A 14,068-nucleotide genomic window follows, 5' to 3' on the forward strand; every position below is an offset into this window, starting at 1 on the left:
CAAAAATGCAGATAGTTCACATTTGTTTCCCAGTGTTCTTTCTTTGGGTGTAGCTGCTTTTGTCCGTCATTTATCAATTGAAACTCAGGTCTCTTTGTCAAAGAAATCCACTTCCATCAAAATATGTCCCCATACAATATCGTTGTCGAAGTGTATAATGATCTCCTGGTTCTGCTCATTTCACTTAACATCAGTTCATGTAAGTCTCGCCAGTCCTCTCTGTATTCATCCTGCTGGTCATTTCTTACAGAACAATAATATTCCATAACATTCATATACCACAATTTACCCAGCCATTCTCCAATTGATGGGCATCCATTCATTTTCCAGTTTCTGGCCACTACAAACAGGGCTGCTACAAACATTTTGGCACATACAGGTCCCTTTCCCTTCTTTAGTATTTCTTTGGGATATAAGCCCAATAGAAACACTGCTGGATCAAAGGATCCACAATTTGATAATTTTTTGGGCATAATTCCAGATTGCTCTCCAGAATGGTTGGATTCGTTCACAGCTCCACCAACAATGCATTAGTGTCCCAGTTTTCCCGCATCCCCTCCAACATTCATCATTATTTTTTCCTGTCATCTTAGCCAATCTGACAGGTGTGTAGTGGTTGACTTCTAAATTTTTCGAGTGATCAATTGATCACTTCTGAAACCTATGATTTATCAATTAATATATAGACCTTCATTCCTAGCTTTTACCTCTGATGGATATTCTCTCCGCAGGTAACTGGGCATATATCATTGCTTACATTAAACTGGTGAGGGTAATTACTAGATTGGCTCAATTAACTCCAATCTGTGTACTTAGTGTTTTTTCTCTCTAGAACATAAGATCTTTTAAAGTGAGAAGAGCTTCATTTTTGAATTTGTATCTAAATTATGTGCCTGGCACACAATAGACACAACAAATACTTACTGATTATTTGATTGATCACCTTCCTCCATCTTTGGAGCAGACATCTGAACTTGGAGTCATGGATTTAGAACTGAAGGGGAATTCAGGAATCAACTTCTCCAAACCCCTTATATTCGAGATGAGGAAACTGAGGCCCAGTGACATAAAGGTCCCCCAGACAATATTAGAGTTAGTTTTGAATCTAAGGTAGCTGACTCCAAATTCCAAATGGTTGCACCCTATCTCAGGAGCAGCTCGGTCACTAATTAGGGTGTGACCTTAGGCAAATTATAGCCCCCCTCCCACCCCTTCCACCGCAGCTTCAATTCCTTCTCTGTAAAATGAGAGTTGGATTTGATTACCTCCAGGTTATTTCCCTCTCGAATCCTAAAATCACTTTTTTGAGGGTTGAAGGGGAAGCCAAAGTACTGATTTGTATCACCTAGCTTTCCCCCACTCCACGCAAAGCCAGAGAACTACAGGCAAGACTGGGAGGAGACTTGAGGGTTTGTATGTGCCAGTAGACTTCACTAGAGCATTTCTGTGTTCCCCAAGTGGGTGGTGCATCTGTGTTTTCCTGCACCTCACCCTTCCCATTTATTTTTGACTGTATGCCATAGACAGAAGTACAGTTTGGGATGGGTGCTTCCTGGGCCAGTGCCTTGTGATATAGCCCGCAGAGAGGGCACCATAAAATTTTCCACATTTGGAAGACCAGGCACCTGGGGGCTGAAATAGCCTCTCCTTAACTCAGATTCCTACCTCCTTCCTCACTCTCACCTATCCTGGACAGAACTATATTTCATCTTAGGATTTTTTCTTGAATAATGAAGGGCTAAGACATGCCCTCTTATACCTCTAAAGCCCTGATATTGTCCTTTCCTCTTTTCCATCTTGCCTTGGGGAGGGATACTATTACTCCTATCTTCAGTCAGCAACTCAGTCCCATCTCCTACCATATCCCTTTCTAGGATTTTAATAAGTTTTATCTGTTTACATTTCTACATAGGAGGATGATACTTATAGAAACTTTCTCATTATTATAACAGGAGCATCTGTTATAATAGATAAAGATAAAGATAAAGAGCACAGGTGTAAGTTGAATATGAAGGGATAATATCTAAAAAATAAAATTAAGGGGTGGAAGAGGAATGTTCTGGGAGAAAGGGAAAAGAAGAGGTGCAATGGCATAAATTATCTACCACAAAAGAGGTATCAATTTTATATTCAGCATATTAAAAATTGGAATCCCATGGATTTTTCTCCACTGACTGTAATAAAATCTGGAGTGGACAAAAAAATTTTCCTCTTCTTCATGGAACAGTTTCAAGATTCCCAGATGCATTCATTGCAACTTTCTCCTAGGTTTTTTTTTGTGAGAACTTGCCTTCCTAAACATTGAAAGGCAGTAAGTGGTTTTAAATGATGATTTGTAATTTTAAGCTTTTACAGTGGAGGGGAAGAGGGGGAGGGGAAGGGGAGAGAGAATGAGTGAACCTTATTCTCATCAGAATTGGCTCAAAGATAAAAACATGCACATACAATGTGGGTATAGAAATCTACCTAACTCTGCAGGAAGGGAGAAGGGGAAGGGGATATGGGAAGGGGAGGGTAATAAATAGAAGGCATGTTGAGGGAGGAAGTGATAAGTAGCAAAACATTTTTGAGTTAAGTCAGGGTGAAAGACGAGAGAGAATAGAATAAACAGGGAGAAATACAGTTACCAATAGTAATTGTGAAAAGAATTTTGAAGCAAGTTTCTCTGAAGGCCTCTTTCTCAAATGTATAGGGAAATGAGTCAAATTTATATATATATATATATAAAAGAGCCATACCCAAAAAATGAACAAAAGATATGAACTATGCCCAAAGGACTATAAAATAATTCTTATCCTTTGGCCTAATAATACCACCATTAGGCATGAATCTCAAAAGAGATTTAAAAATAAAGGGAAAGATATATGTACAGAAATATTTATAACAGCTCTTTTCTCAGGGCAAAGAATTGGAAATCGAGAGGATTACATCAATTGGGGAATGGCAGAATAAATTGTAATGTGTGATTATGATGAAATATTATTGTTTTATGGGAAATGATGAGCAGGATATTCTCAGAAAATTTTGGAAAGTTCTCCATGAACTCAAGAAAATGAAATGTACTGTATACAAAATAATAGCAATGTTGTGGGATAATCAGCTTGAATGACTACTATTCTCAGCAATACAATGATACAGACTGCTCTGAAGGACTTATGGCGAAAAATGCTATTCATACCCAGAGAAAGAACTGATTATGTCTGAATTCAGATTGAAGCATACTCTTTTTTTTTTCTTAAGGATTTTTTTTTTTTTTGGGAGAGGGGAAAGATCTATGTTTTCTTTCACAACATGACTTTTCTGGAAATGTTTTGCATAACTTCATATGTGCCTTCTTAATGGGGGTGTGGGTGAGGAGGAAGGGACAGAATCTGGAACTCAAAATTTTAAAAACACATGTAAAATTGTTTTACACAAATGGGGAAAATAAAAATATTAAATTAGACAAAAAAAAATGTCCTTTATAAAGATTTCATGGGTAGAGGTATCAAATTCAGTCTTTCAAGTTCAGATTCAGCCTCAGATACTTACTAGCTATGTCATTTAACCTCTGTTTGCCTCTGGCTCCTCATCTCTAAAGTGGGGATACCAATAGCACCTACCTCCCAGGTTTGTTGTAAAAATCAAATAAGATAATATTTGTAAAGTTCTGTAGGGTAAAGCATTGTAAGACTAGCTATTGTTCTTCATGATTAGAGCACTAGGTGGCGCATTGGATAGAGCAGAATCTTTGCAACCCCTTTTCCTCCAAGAATTTCTACGGGACCTCAGGCATATAGGTATATAAAATAGGCATATAAATCAAATATTGACTGAAATTAAATCCTAATTTTGTAACTGCCACATTCAATGTCTCTTATGGGGTCCTGAACCACAGTTAAGGAAGCTGGGGGATAGAGCACCAGGCCTGGAGTCAGATTCCTCTCCCTGAGTTTAAATTCAGTCTCAAAACACGAGCTTGTATGATGCTGAGCAAACCACTTAACTCTGCCTCAGCTTCCTCATCTGTAAAATGAGCTAAATAAGGAAATGGCAAACCTCCATAAAATCTCAAGTGGTTTGAGCTAGACACAACTGCACGACAGTAATATTTTTATTATTTATCACAGGACTACATTAACTTCTTTCAAAGAGGGAATTGCATGGGGCCCTGAGATTTTATAGGATTATAAGATTTAAGAACTGCCATTGCATCCTACAGATGAGGAAACCAGGAGATTTGTTGAAGGCCACACAATGATAGGAAGTGATATAAAGAGTGGACTGATTCCTTGAAGAAGGTTTCATTGAGAAGGCTCCCCAGTATGCTGAAGCTTGACGTGATGGGCACAAAATGGCCACAAATGGGTGCATCACCCTGCGGGTGTAACCTCCTGCTATTCCGACTCTGGGCCACACATCCTCTATGACAAGGGCAGACTCATCTTTGGCACCTTCCAGTTTTATGCTTCAGTCAGTCAATAAGTATTTATCAAGTGCCTAATAAGTGCCACAAGCGGGGCTCTGAGCTGGAAATACAAAAAGAAGCTTGGAACATAGTAGGTGCTTTAAAAAAAAAAAGGTTTATTCACTGATTGATTGAGTCTGAGGTTGGGGGAATGGGAGATGACATGAAAACAACTGTACAAAGAAGCTATGGATAGGATAAATTATAGATAACCAACAGAGGGAGGGTCCTAGAGATAGTAATCAATTAAGGTCTCATGGTATTGATAAACAGGGAGCTGTTGAACAATGTAAAATAGATCCTATTAGAGATGTATCATCAGAAAATGAGGTGGCTAGTCATAGTTCAGGAAGGAGGTATGATAGATGGATAATCCGTATATGCCATTGGTATCCTGGGAGTGTCAAGGGACCTAAAGAATCCTTGAAGAATAGTCACTAGAAGGAAGAACACAAGAATCATATAAGATAAGAAAGTCTGTGTCTGTGTCTGTGTGTGGGGTGATCTTTACCAGCTGCTTGAATTGATGTACCTATGGAAGCACAGGAGTCATTCCAGGCACTCACTGGCCTTTCCCATTCTCTTCCTTGCACTCCTTCTGCTTTTCATCTTTTGCCCTCCATTCTCTTCCCCTCATTACCCTTCATTTAGCTAAGCTTTTAATAACTTAAAACTGTACTGAGACTTTTGGGACACCCCTGTATATCATTCTGTATGCACATGTATGTTTTCTCCTGAACTTCCTGATTTTTTACCTTTTGTATAGAAAGCGTGTATATAATTATATATAATGATTAAGATAATTAAGATACTAAGATACTTATTGGTTAGTTGATTGATCTGTTACTTGACTAGAGTAGGGCACTGAATTTGGAGTCAAGGTTTGAATTTTAGCTCTGCTGTTTACTTCCTCAGTCATCCTAAGCAAGTCACTTAAATTCTGTTTCATTTTCCTCTTCTTTAAAATGGGGTTGCTGGGCAGCTAGATGTTATAGTGAATAGAGCACTAGGTCTGAAGTCAGGAGGGTTTGGGTTCAAACCAGTCTCAGTTACTTCCTAGCTGAGTGACACTGGGTAAGCCACGTAACTTGGATTGCTTCAAATAAACAAATAAATTAAATGACATGAGGTGGGAGGGGGGTAGAGGTGAAGGTGAAGAGGTATCTATAAGGAATATGCTGGTAAATACTTAGCAACTAACTATGAGAGCAAAAAAAAAAAATATCCAGTAGACATACTTTTAATTTTAATCTTCATTATTCACATTTCCTCTTAAGTCTAGACAATCAACAAAACAATAAATCAAGCCCTAATTCACAGTATTTGCCAGTTGCCATAAGCATTTGCAAATGCTTACGCTGAAAATTCAATAATCAGCTCCTGAGAGCTAGTATCAGTGGGGTCCAGCATGTCCCCGAAGCCCTTTGTAGCTCCTCATTCTCCGCTTCTATGATTCCCTAAACCTCCCCCTACCCTTTGCAGCTCTCTCCCGTCAGAATTATTTTCACAAACTGCTGTCTGGTGTCCCTCTGGCTCCCGGCAGTCCCACATCTGCTCCTGGTTTAGAAGGAATTCTGCCCTTCTCCCTCTCCCCACTCTCCCCCTTCAATAGGCCATGTGAGGGTGGGGGTGGGAGACTCAACTCACAAGGCTCCCATTCCTCACCCTCCCTTCAAGTTCTTAGAGCAGCCAGTCAGTCAGCCGGCTGAGGGCCTTGCTCGGAGGAAAATGTTAGAGGAACCATAGCCATCTCCTGCTGTTGAACAGATTGGGAAACTGAGGCTCACAGAGGTGAAGGCTCCTGCCTGAGACAGAAAGCAAATGGGTAGTGAGCCAGAAACAAAGCCAGGATTCAGAAGTAGGTCTTTGAGAAAAGAAGCCTAGACTAAAGGCAGGAGCCTTGTATTCTGATCCTGGCTCTAAAGCTAACTAGTTTTAGGACTTGGACAAGTCCTCTTCTCTCCAGGAGATAGGTGGATGGCACAAGAGACAAGTAGGTGCTTCAGTGGATAAAGCGTTAGAGTCACACTCAGCCTTAGACACTTTCTAGCTATGTGACTCTTAACCTCTGCTTACCCCAGTGTTCTTATCTGTAAAATGGGGATAATAAATAGCCCCTACCTTCCAGAGTTGTTGTGAGGTTCAAATGCAATAATCTTTGTAATGTACAGTGCTTGGCATATGTTAGGTACTATATCAATGCTGGTTCCTTTCGCTTTCTCAGCTCTATAATTTTCTCAATTTATATAATATATATATACATCATTATATATAATTTCTACAGATAAGGCGCCCTGTGACATGCTTTTTAGTTCTCATGTTCTAGGATTTTATCTTTGTATTGCATTATGTGAGCTAGGCCCTGCATCCAAACTAAGGTAGGGCACCTTAGCATTTGGATGCCCTGAAAGTTGGAGGGAATCAGAGTCTTTCTCTTGGCCCTGAGGACTGGGGCAGAGGGGCTTTTCCCACCCTGAAGACTGGCTCTATGATTGGCGACAAGGCCCTTCTGCTTCATTGGATGTAGCTTAGGTCACCCTTTACTCCCCAGTTGTACCTCCCCTGGGATGGCCTCCCCTTCCCCCTCTCCTGCCAAGTCTGCCAGCACAAAGGCCTGCTGTCCACTGAGAAGGTGATTCCCAGCTCCAGTCTTCTCTGAACCTCTAAACCAAATAATAAAGAACGACACCAGGACTAAGGTTTAGAGGAGGCAGCAACTTCCCCCCGACTCCCCAACCCCCACCTCAACAAGCACTCCAGAAGAAGAGGGAAAGTAAGGGGAAAGGCTGAGAGTCGGGTTCAGCATTTGGTGTGTCTCTTTCTATCCTACCCTACTCTATGCAGACCAGGATGAACTCTGTTAATGTATTTTAGCCAATCACCCAGAAAAATTGTGAGAGAACTCAGTTTGGGATGGAGGGGAGTTTCAGAGGGAACAGGGCTAGGAACAGAGCTCAAAGGGAAGAAAGTGAAGGTAGAAATAAGAGGTACACGGAGTAGAGGAAGTCAGAAAAAGGAGAGGAAGGGAGGGGAGGGTGTGGAGATTGAATTGTAGATTGGAGTCCTCATATGGGAGCGGATCCCTTAATGTTACTTCATGTCCAGGATTGCAATTCTCAAGAATGGTGAGAGAGGACATCTCCTGGATGAGGTTATGCTCTCCTGATTTGAGCTGAGATCTAATGTTACTTTCGCTTGAGGACCTCATGTACTTTTGTGTATTTTCTGGTATATTTGAATTCATTGTACTTGCCCACTTTTTATTTGTTATTTGGCTTGGTTAAATGAGGTTTGCTTGCTACTTGCCAGTTTGATAGGTTTTTGTAAAATCAGCTTTTAGTGGGTCAGGGCTAAATTTGTGCAAGTTAAGGGGTCCCCTACCTCTTGAGAGTGATTAGGGAATGATTTGTGTTTTGAAACTATTTGTGGCTCACATACAGATACAATTCTAGCCTGATATCCCTCTTGGAAATGAGGAGAAATGTATTTAAGCCTGGATCCAAACTATTCTTCTCCTTCACTGGCGAGCCAGGAATAGACCTCCTACTCTCTGATCATAGATCTATATCATATCTTCTCCATGTCACCTATAAGCTGTGTCTAACCTCTACACACATATATGAGGAAAGTGCTTTACAAATGTAGGGAAATAATGAATGAACAAAGTATTTATTAAACACTAACTCTTTGCCAGGTACTACACTAAGTTTTGAGCACAAATTTAAAAAAAGAGAGTTCTTGCCCTCAGGAGTTTACATTCCAATGGGAGAAAATAACACATAAAAAGAAGCTGGAAAAGAGGAATGATGGAGGTTTCCAATTTGGGGGTGGGGAGAGAGAGAGAGAGAGAGAGAGAGAGAGAGAGAGAGAGAGAGAGAGAGAGAGAGAGAGAGAGAGAGAAAGGGGGAGAGAGAAAGAGAAAGAAAGAAAGAAAGAGGAGAGGGAATGTGTGTGTGTGTGTGTGTGTGTGTGTGTCTGTGTCTCCTTTTAAGTGTGAAGGGATAAAGAGGTTTCTGGAACATAGTAAAGGAGTTCAGTCTACTGAAAAATTAAGACCCTTAATAAAAGCTTCTGATTAATTAGTTGATTGAAGCAGGGAAGAAAACAAAGTGATTGTTTTCAATGCATCAGACCCTCATTATTGCCTTGATTTTACATTCACATGTACATAAGTACATATATGCTCATATTTATATATATAATCCTTGTGCCAAGGCCCATTTGTATAAGACTTTCTCTTTATTGGTGAAAATGAATGCTTTGCCTAGTGGAGTGGCAGGGCAGAGTTGGCAAGAGAGAGAGCTCCAACCTTTTCTGGTTCCCATCAGGACTCCTCCAGCTTCAATCCCCTTTGGGATTCATCAAGCTTTGAGTCCTCTTCTATCCTTCTCAGGTGTCCAGTCGCTTCAGGTGCTTCAAGTTTCCAGCTTCAAGAAGTTATATGATGCAAACCTCACTCCAGGTCGCTGATGAATAAAACTCTGGGAAGAAAAGATGGTGGTCTCCATCATGTTTCTATTCCCACTTTGCCGCTTTACCTTTTGGGGAGTTTCCCCTTTGATAAGATCCAGGATACTGTCTCCTGGTGAAGCTCATGGGAAAACCACTTCACTCTATTGTTTGCCATATATTCTCCTATATATTCTCTTCTCTGATTTCTGTTTTGCTACAATTTGGATCCATGCTACTTGCTGTATGCATTCACCGTGGAACTAGTGGGAAAGGAGTTAAACCTTGGATATAGAGTTTGGGGGTCTCCAGTAATAATGTCTAAGTACTCTCAAAAGATACATGGAACCAGCTCATATCCTGCAGCCTGAAAACATTTAAAGGAGTAGCTAGATATACTTTTAGCTTAGTATCCCTCTTTCTGAGGAGAGCAGAGTAGCCTCTGGCCCTAACCTCCTGCTTCCTTTCCTGGCCAGGGAGAAAGGCTAGAGATATCTGATCTGCTTCCCTTTGAGCCACACAATGACAGTCCTCACTACATGAGGGCTTCTGCCCCCTCCCCAACACGTGTATATGCACATATAGACACACTACAATACATATGTGTACATGTGTGCCTATAACACATACAGATATATCAGTAGCAAAATGCTGTCGCTTTGTTACTATTTTTTGGCCAGTGCTTCAATGTCTTCCTACACTGGGGGGGAAGAGGGAGGTGTCCCATGTGCTACATAAAATTCAGAATAAACAGGAATTCTCATGATGCCTGCTGGCCCCAAGGTGACCACTGGCTGCCTTTTTCCCAGGGTCAAAGTGATTTCTGTGCTTGGAGCTGAGGGAAAAAAAAGCAGTCATTTTTCTTGCTGGCTCCTTGCTTCTTGTTCCAGCATCTGGTTCATCTTAGTCATTTGGCTCCCTCTCGCCAGTAATCATCATCAATAATGTTTATCCACTGGGGCCTCATATTTCATATCTCATGTGTGGCGGCCTCCTGGCTGGTGTGACTTCCCGCTCCAGCTGGGAGCCTGGGGCCTCTGCTGCCTGCCTTCTGTCTCCCACTGATCCCTGGGGCTGGTGGGGGCTGGAGGGTGACTCCTGTAAAAGTTTCCTCTGAACTAATGAAGTTCTGGCTGCCTGTTCAGCCTAGACTGTGTGGCTCCCCGATCTGCTCTCTCGTAGGGGCCTAGCACTCAGGTGTTCCCTGCCTCCACATTTCTGGCATTGTGTGGCTGAGTCTACAGGTTTCCCTCTTCGTCCCAGCCCTTGCACCTGGTCAAGTGACTACTAGCTGTTCTTTCCTTGGCTCCTCTCTGGAGAGGAGTTCAGTGCCCTGCTTGGAGATACCACTAAAAAGCTCTTTGCTTGTTCACCAGGTCTCTGCAAGAAGTCACAGGATTAGAAGCAGAAGGTCTGGTTTCTAGCGCCAGACTTGTTACCCAATTAGCAGGGTGATCATGGGTGAGTTATCTCTGTAACTAAGCATCTATACAGATGAGGGGATTGATCTCTCAGGCTCCTATCCCACATTCTAAGGTTCCTATCAGTTCTAATGTTCTACTTTTGGGCTTTCTGCCAGTTCTGATGTTCTGTAGTTCTGTGAATGAATGAAAAATACTTTAAAACTCTTACTAGTGCCAAGATCTAGAAATATAAGTAAAAGAAGAAAAAGAATAAAGTCTCTACCCTTAAGAAGCTAACACTCTAATTGGGGGAAGACTCAGCTGCAGGGTAGATGGCAAGATCTGGGAAGTTTTAGGGTGCAATAGGCAGTCTGTCCCTCAGCTGTGGCCCCCCACTTTTGGAAAGGTGGGAGATTGACCTTAAAAGCCAGAAGATTCTGTGTTCCCTCTGGTAGAGATGAGGATAAGGGAGAGTCTAGTTCTGCCAGGAGGAGAAAAAGGGAAGGGGCTTGGTTTCTACTGCTCCCTTCCAGGGGCTCTCTGATGGAATCCAGGACACTCTTCAATGGGTGGGAAGAGTTGGGCCCTGCTTGGCCCCAGTTCTGACTGGGGCCCCCGAATTATTCTTATGATGTCTAGGACAGGAGAGGGGGAAATTGGGTCCGACTTCCCTGAATCCATCCTATCTTAGTCAGTTTTGATATCTTTAGAAAATGGTGCTATTTAAAAAAAAAAAAGAAAAAGAAAACACAATGCCATAGGAATCAGAGAAAAGGACAATTAAAAAAAAAAAAGAAAATGGTGCTATTTCCTTTGAATCCCATGTATCACTTTTAGATGATCTCTTATGGCACTTGTATTTTATTTATGTACCCATGTCCTAGACCCTCTAATATATTGGAGTGTCCTTGACCCATCTGTCCTATTCCTGTGCTTTTGTACAAGCTAAGCCCCATATCTGGGATGCCCTCTCTCCTTACTTCCACTTCTGAGAACCTCTAGTTTCCTTCAAAGCTTAGCTCAAGGACATGCTCTTACACAAAACCTTTCTTGAAGCTACTCAAAACTAGCCTTATTTATTTCACATGTATTTATGCATGTATTTTATATGTAATAAGCTAACATTTATATCATAATATGTATTAGGTATTATGCTAAGTGTTTCACAATTATTTTCTTATTTGATCCTCTCAACAAACCTGAAAGATATGTACAATTACTATTCCCATTTTGTAGATAAGGAAACTGAGGCAAACAGATTAAGTGATCTGCCCAGGGTCCCACAGCTAGTGTCTGAGGCCAGATTTGAACTCAGGTTTTCCAGACACTAGGCTCAGTCCCCTATTCACTATGCCATCTAACTGTACACTTATATATGTGTACATGTTCTGTACATTCTGAACATGTACAGAATGAGTTCTGGAGGATAGAAAAATTTTCATTTTTGTTTTTGTATCTCTATTGTCCAGAACATAGTAGGCATTTAATATATGCTTGTTCAGTGATTGAATAAAAATTTTTTTTTACCAGATTTTGAATAAAGCTTTAAATTTAAAAAAAAAAATCATCTAGTCTAAGGGCTTAATCTTGGATCTGTACATTTACTTTTTAAATATTTAAAATTAATTCACCATTTTTATAATTTAAGGCAGTCTGTAGCTGCTTTATCCATGTTTCAATAAAACTGGTTTCCTTTGTAATACAATGTATTTTATTTTATGTATTTGAAAAGATATTTGTGAGAAGGGACTCTTTCCATAGACTTTATCAGACTTTCAAAGACATGCAAGATATAAAGAAGTTAAGAGTGCCCCAAATCCTTTAATTTATAGATGTGGTAACTGAGACCCAGAAAGTAGGAAAGGGAATTTGCCTAAAGTTAAAAAAAAAGAAAAGAAAGGAAAAAAAAAACTTTAATGGGATCATAGTCAGACACAACTGAATAAAAACAACAATCCCAAATAGATTCATGAAATAGGGTCAGAGCCTTCATTTTCCTGTTGGGAAATTGAGGTGGTTTGTCCAAGCTCATACAAGTGCTAAGGTCAGTCAGACATGACTGAAATGACTGAACAACATCAATAGTAGAAAGAAGTAGCCTGAGAGTCCCAAGTCTTAGAAGCATAGTAAGGTAGGAATTGTGCTAGGAGAGGTTTCAATAAGGCTTGGGATCTGCAAGTAGAGAGGAAGAATTGCCATTTCCTTCTCCAGCTCATTTTACAGATGAGGAAATGGAGGCAAACATGGTTAAATGATTTGTGCAGGATCACACAACTAGGAAATGTCTGAGGCCAGATTTGAACTCAGGAAGATGTCTTCCTGACTCTAGGCCCAGCACTCATCCGCTGTGTCACCTAACTAACCTGTATTATTTGTACTACACATTTTTTTTTTGTTGTTGTTGTTGTTGAATGAGCTTTGATGGTTTTAATTAATTTGCTTTTAAAATATTTGAAATGCATTGTAATACCTAAACCTATAAAAGGGAACAATTACCTCTTATTTTTTGGTCAAATAATCTATGATCTTAATTAATTTGTTTTTAAAGGAAGCAATTTCTTATTTTTCTTAAATTAAAACTACCTGGTAAGCCCATTCGAATTAGGAACTGAACCTATCTGTTTTTCAAAAGCAATGAACCAGATTAAAAATGGAACAGCTCAACACTCTCCAAACCAGATATTTTCCTTGGTGTGGGTTCCTGGTACTCATGTCCTGTCTGCTCTGAGGAGCCTGCAAAGGACAGCAAAATATTTCTACTAAATGTCATGGTGGCGGCTGCTAAATCTAAAAGCAGCTCGCAGATTTTGGAATGATTCTAAATCCCAAACAGAAAAGGATGTGACCTGAAAACACATACATCTTCTGAGTTGCTGAGAATGTCCACTCATCTGGTTTCCTATAAAAAACAGAGATGAAGTTTTTGCTAAAATATTAACTCAGGAACTCTCAACACTGCCTCTTCCTGCCCTCCAAGCCATACACAAGCTGGTAAACTTTGCTAGGAGCATGTGCCCTGAACTGATAACTCTGTTTAACGTACCTCTAGTGAATTACAATTGGGATAACCTGGTGAATGATTCCAAGGAGACCTGAGATGTCCACTGGAATCAATACCAGCTCAATGGAACCCACTGATCCAACACTCTTACCTACTCTCTTATCCCTGACATTGTACCGGGCATGAAGAATAATTTAGCAGAAAGAGCTCAGAATTTAGGGAGTTGGAGGATCTCAAGGTTTTAGATTTCTTAGATTTTGCAGATGAGGAAATTGAGACAAACAGGATTAAGTGACTTGCTCACGGTCCCACAGCCAGTTAAGTATCTGAGGCCAAATTTGAACTCGGGTCTTCCAGATACCAGGCCCAATGCCCTATTCACTGTACTATCTAACTGTATATATTCAATATTTATATATAATGTCAGACAGATATGAAGAATCAAAGACAAGATTTGAACTTAGAACTTCTGACTCCAGAGCCCTGTGCTCTTTTTATTGACAAGTACTGTGCTGGTGAGCCAGTTGTTAAGTATCCAGTGTGAGCATCTACATTTTAGCAATTGGAAAAAAGTTACAAATCAGTACTTGATTTATTTTTTGGTATTGTATATATATTTTTCCTAATAGAACTGGTTGTTGTTAAACATTTCTGTCTGCATATCCAAAATCCATCTGTATTGAATCTGTTTTGCCCATTAGCTTACACCCCTAGACAACTGGGTTTCTTTCTTTTAAGTCTCAGTAAGCTTATCTGTAGAGGACAAAA

The sequence above is a fragment of the Antechinus flavipes genome, chromosome 2, assembly GCF_016432865.1.
Source record: "Antechinus flavipes isolate AdamAnt ecotype Samford, QLD, Australia chromosome 2, AdamAnt_v2, whole genome shotgun sequence".
Lineage (NCBI taxonomy): Eukaryota > Metazoa > Chordata > Mammalia > Dasyuromorphia > Dasyuridae > Antechinus > Antechinus flavipes.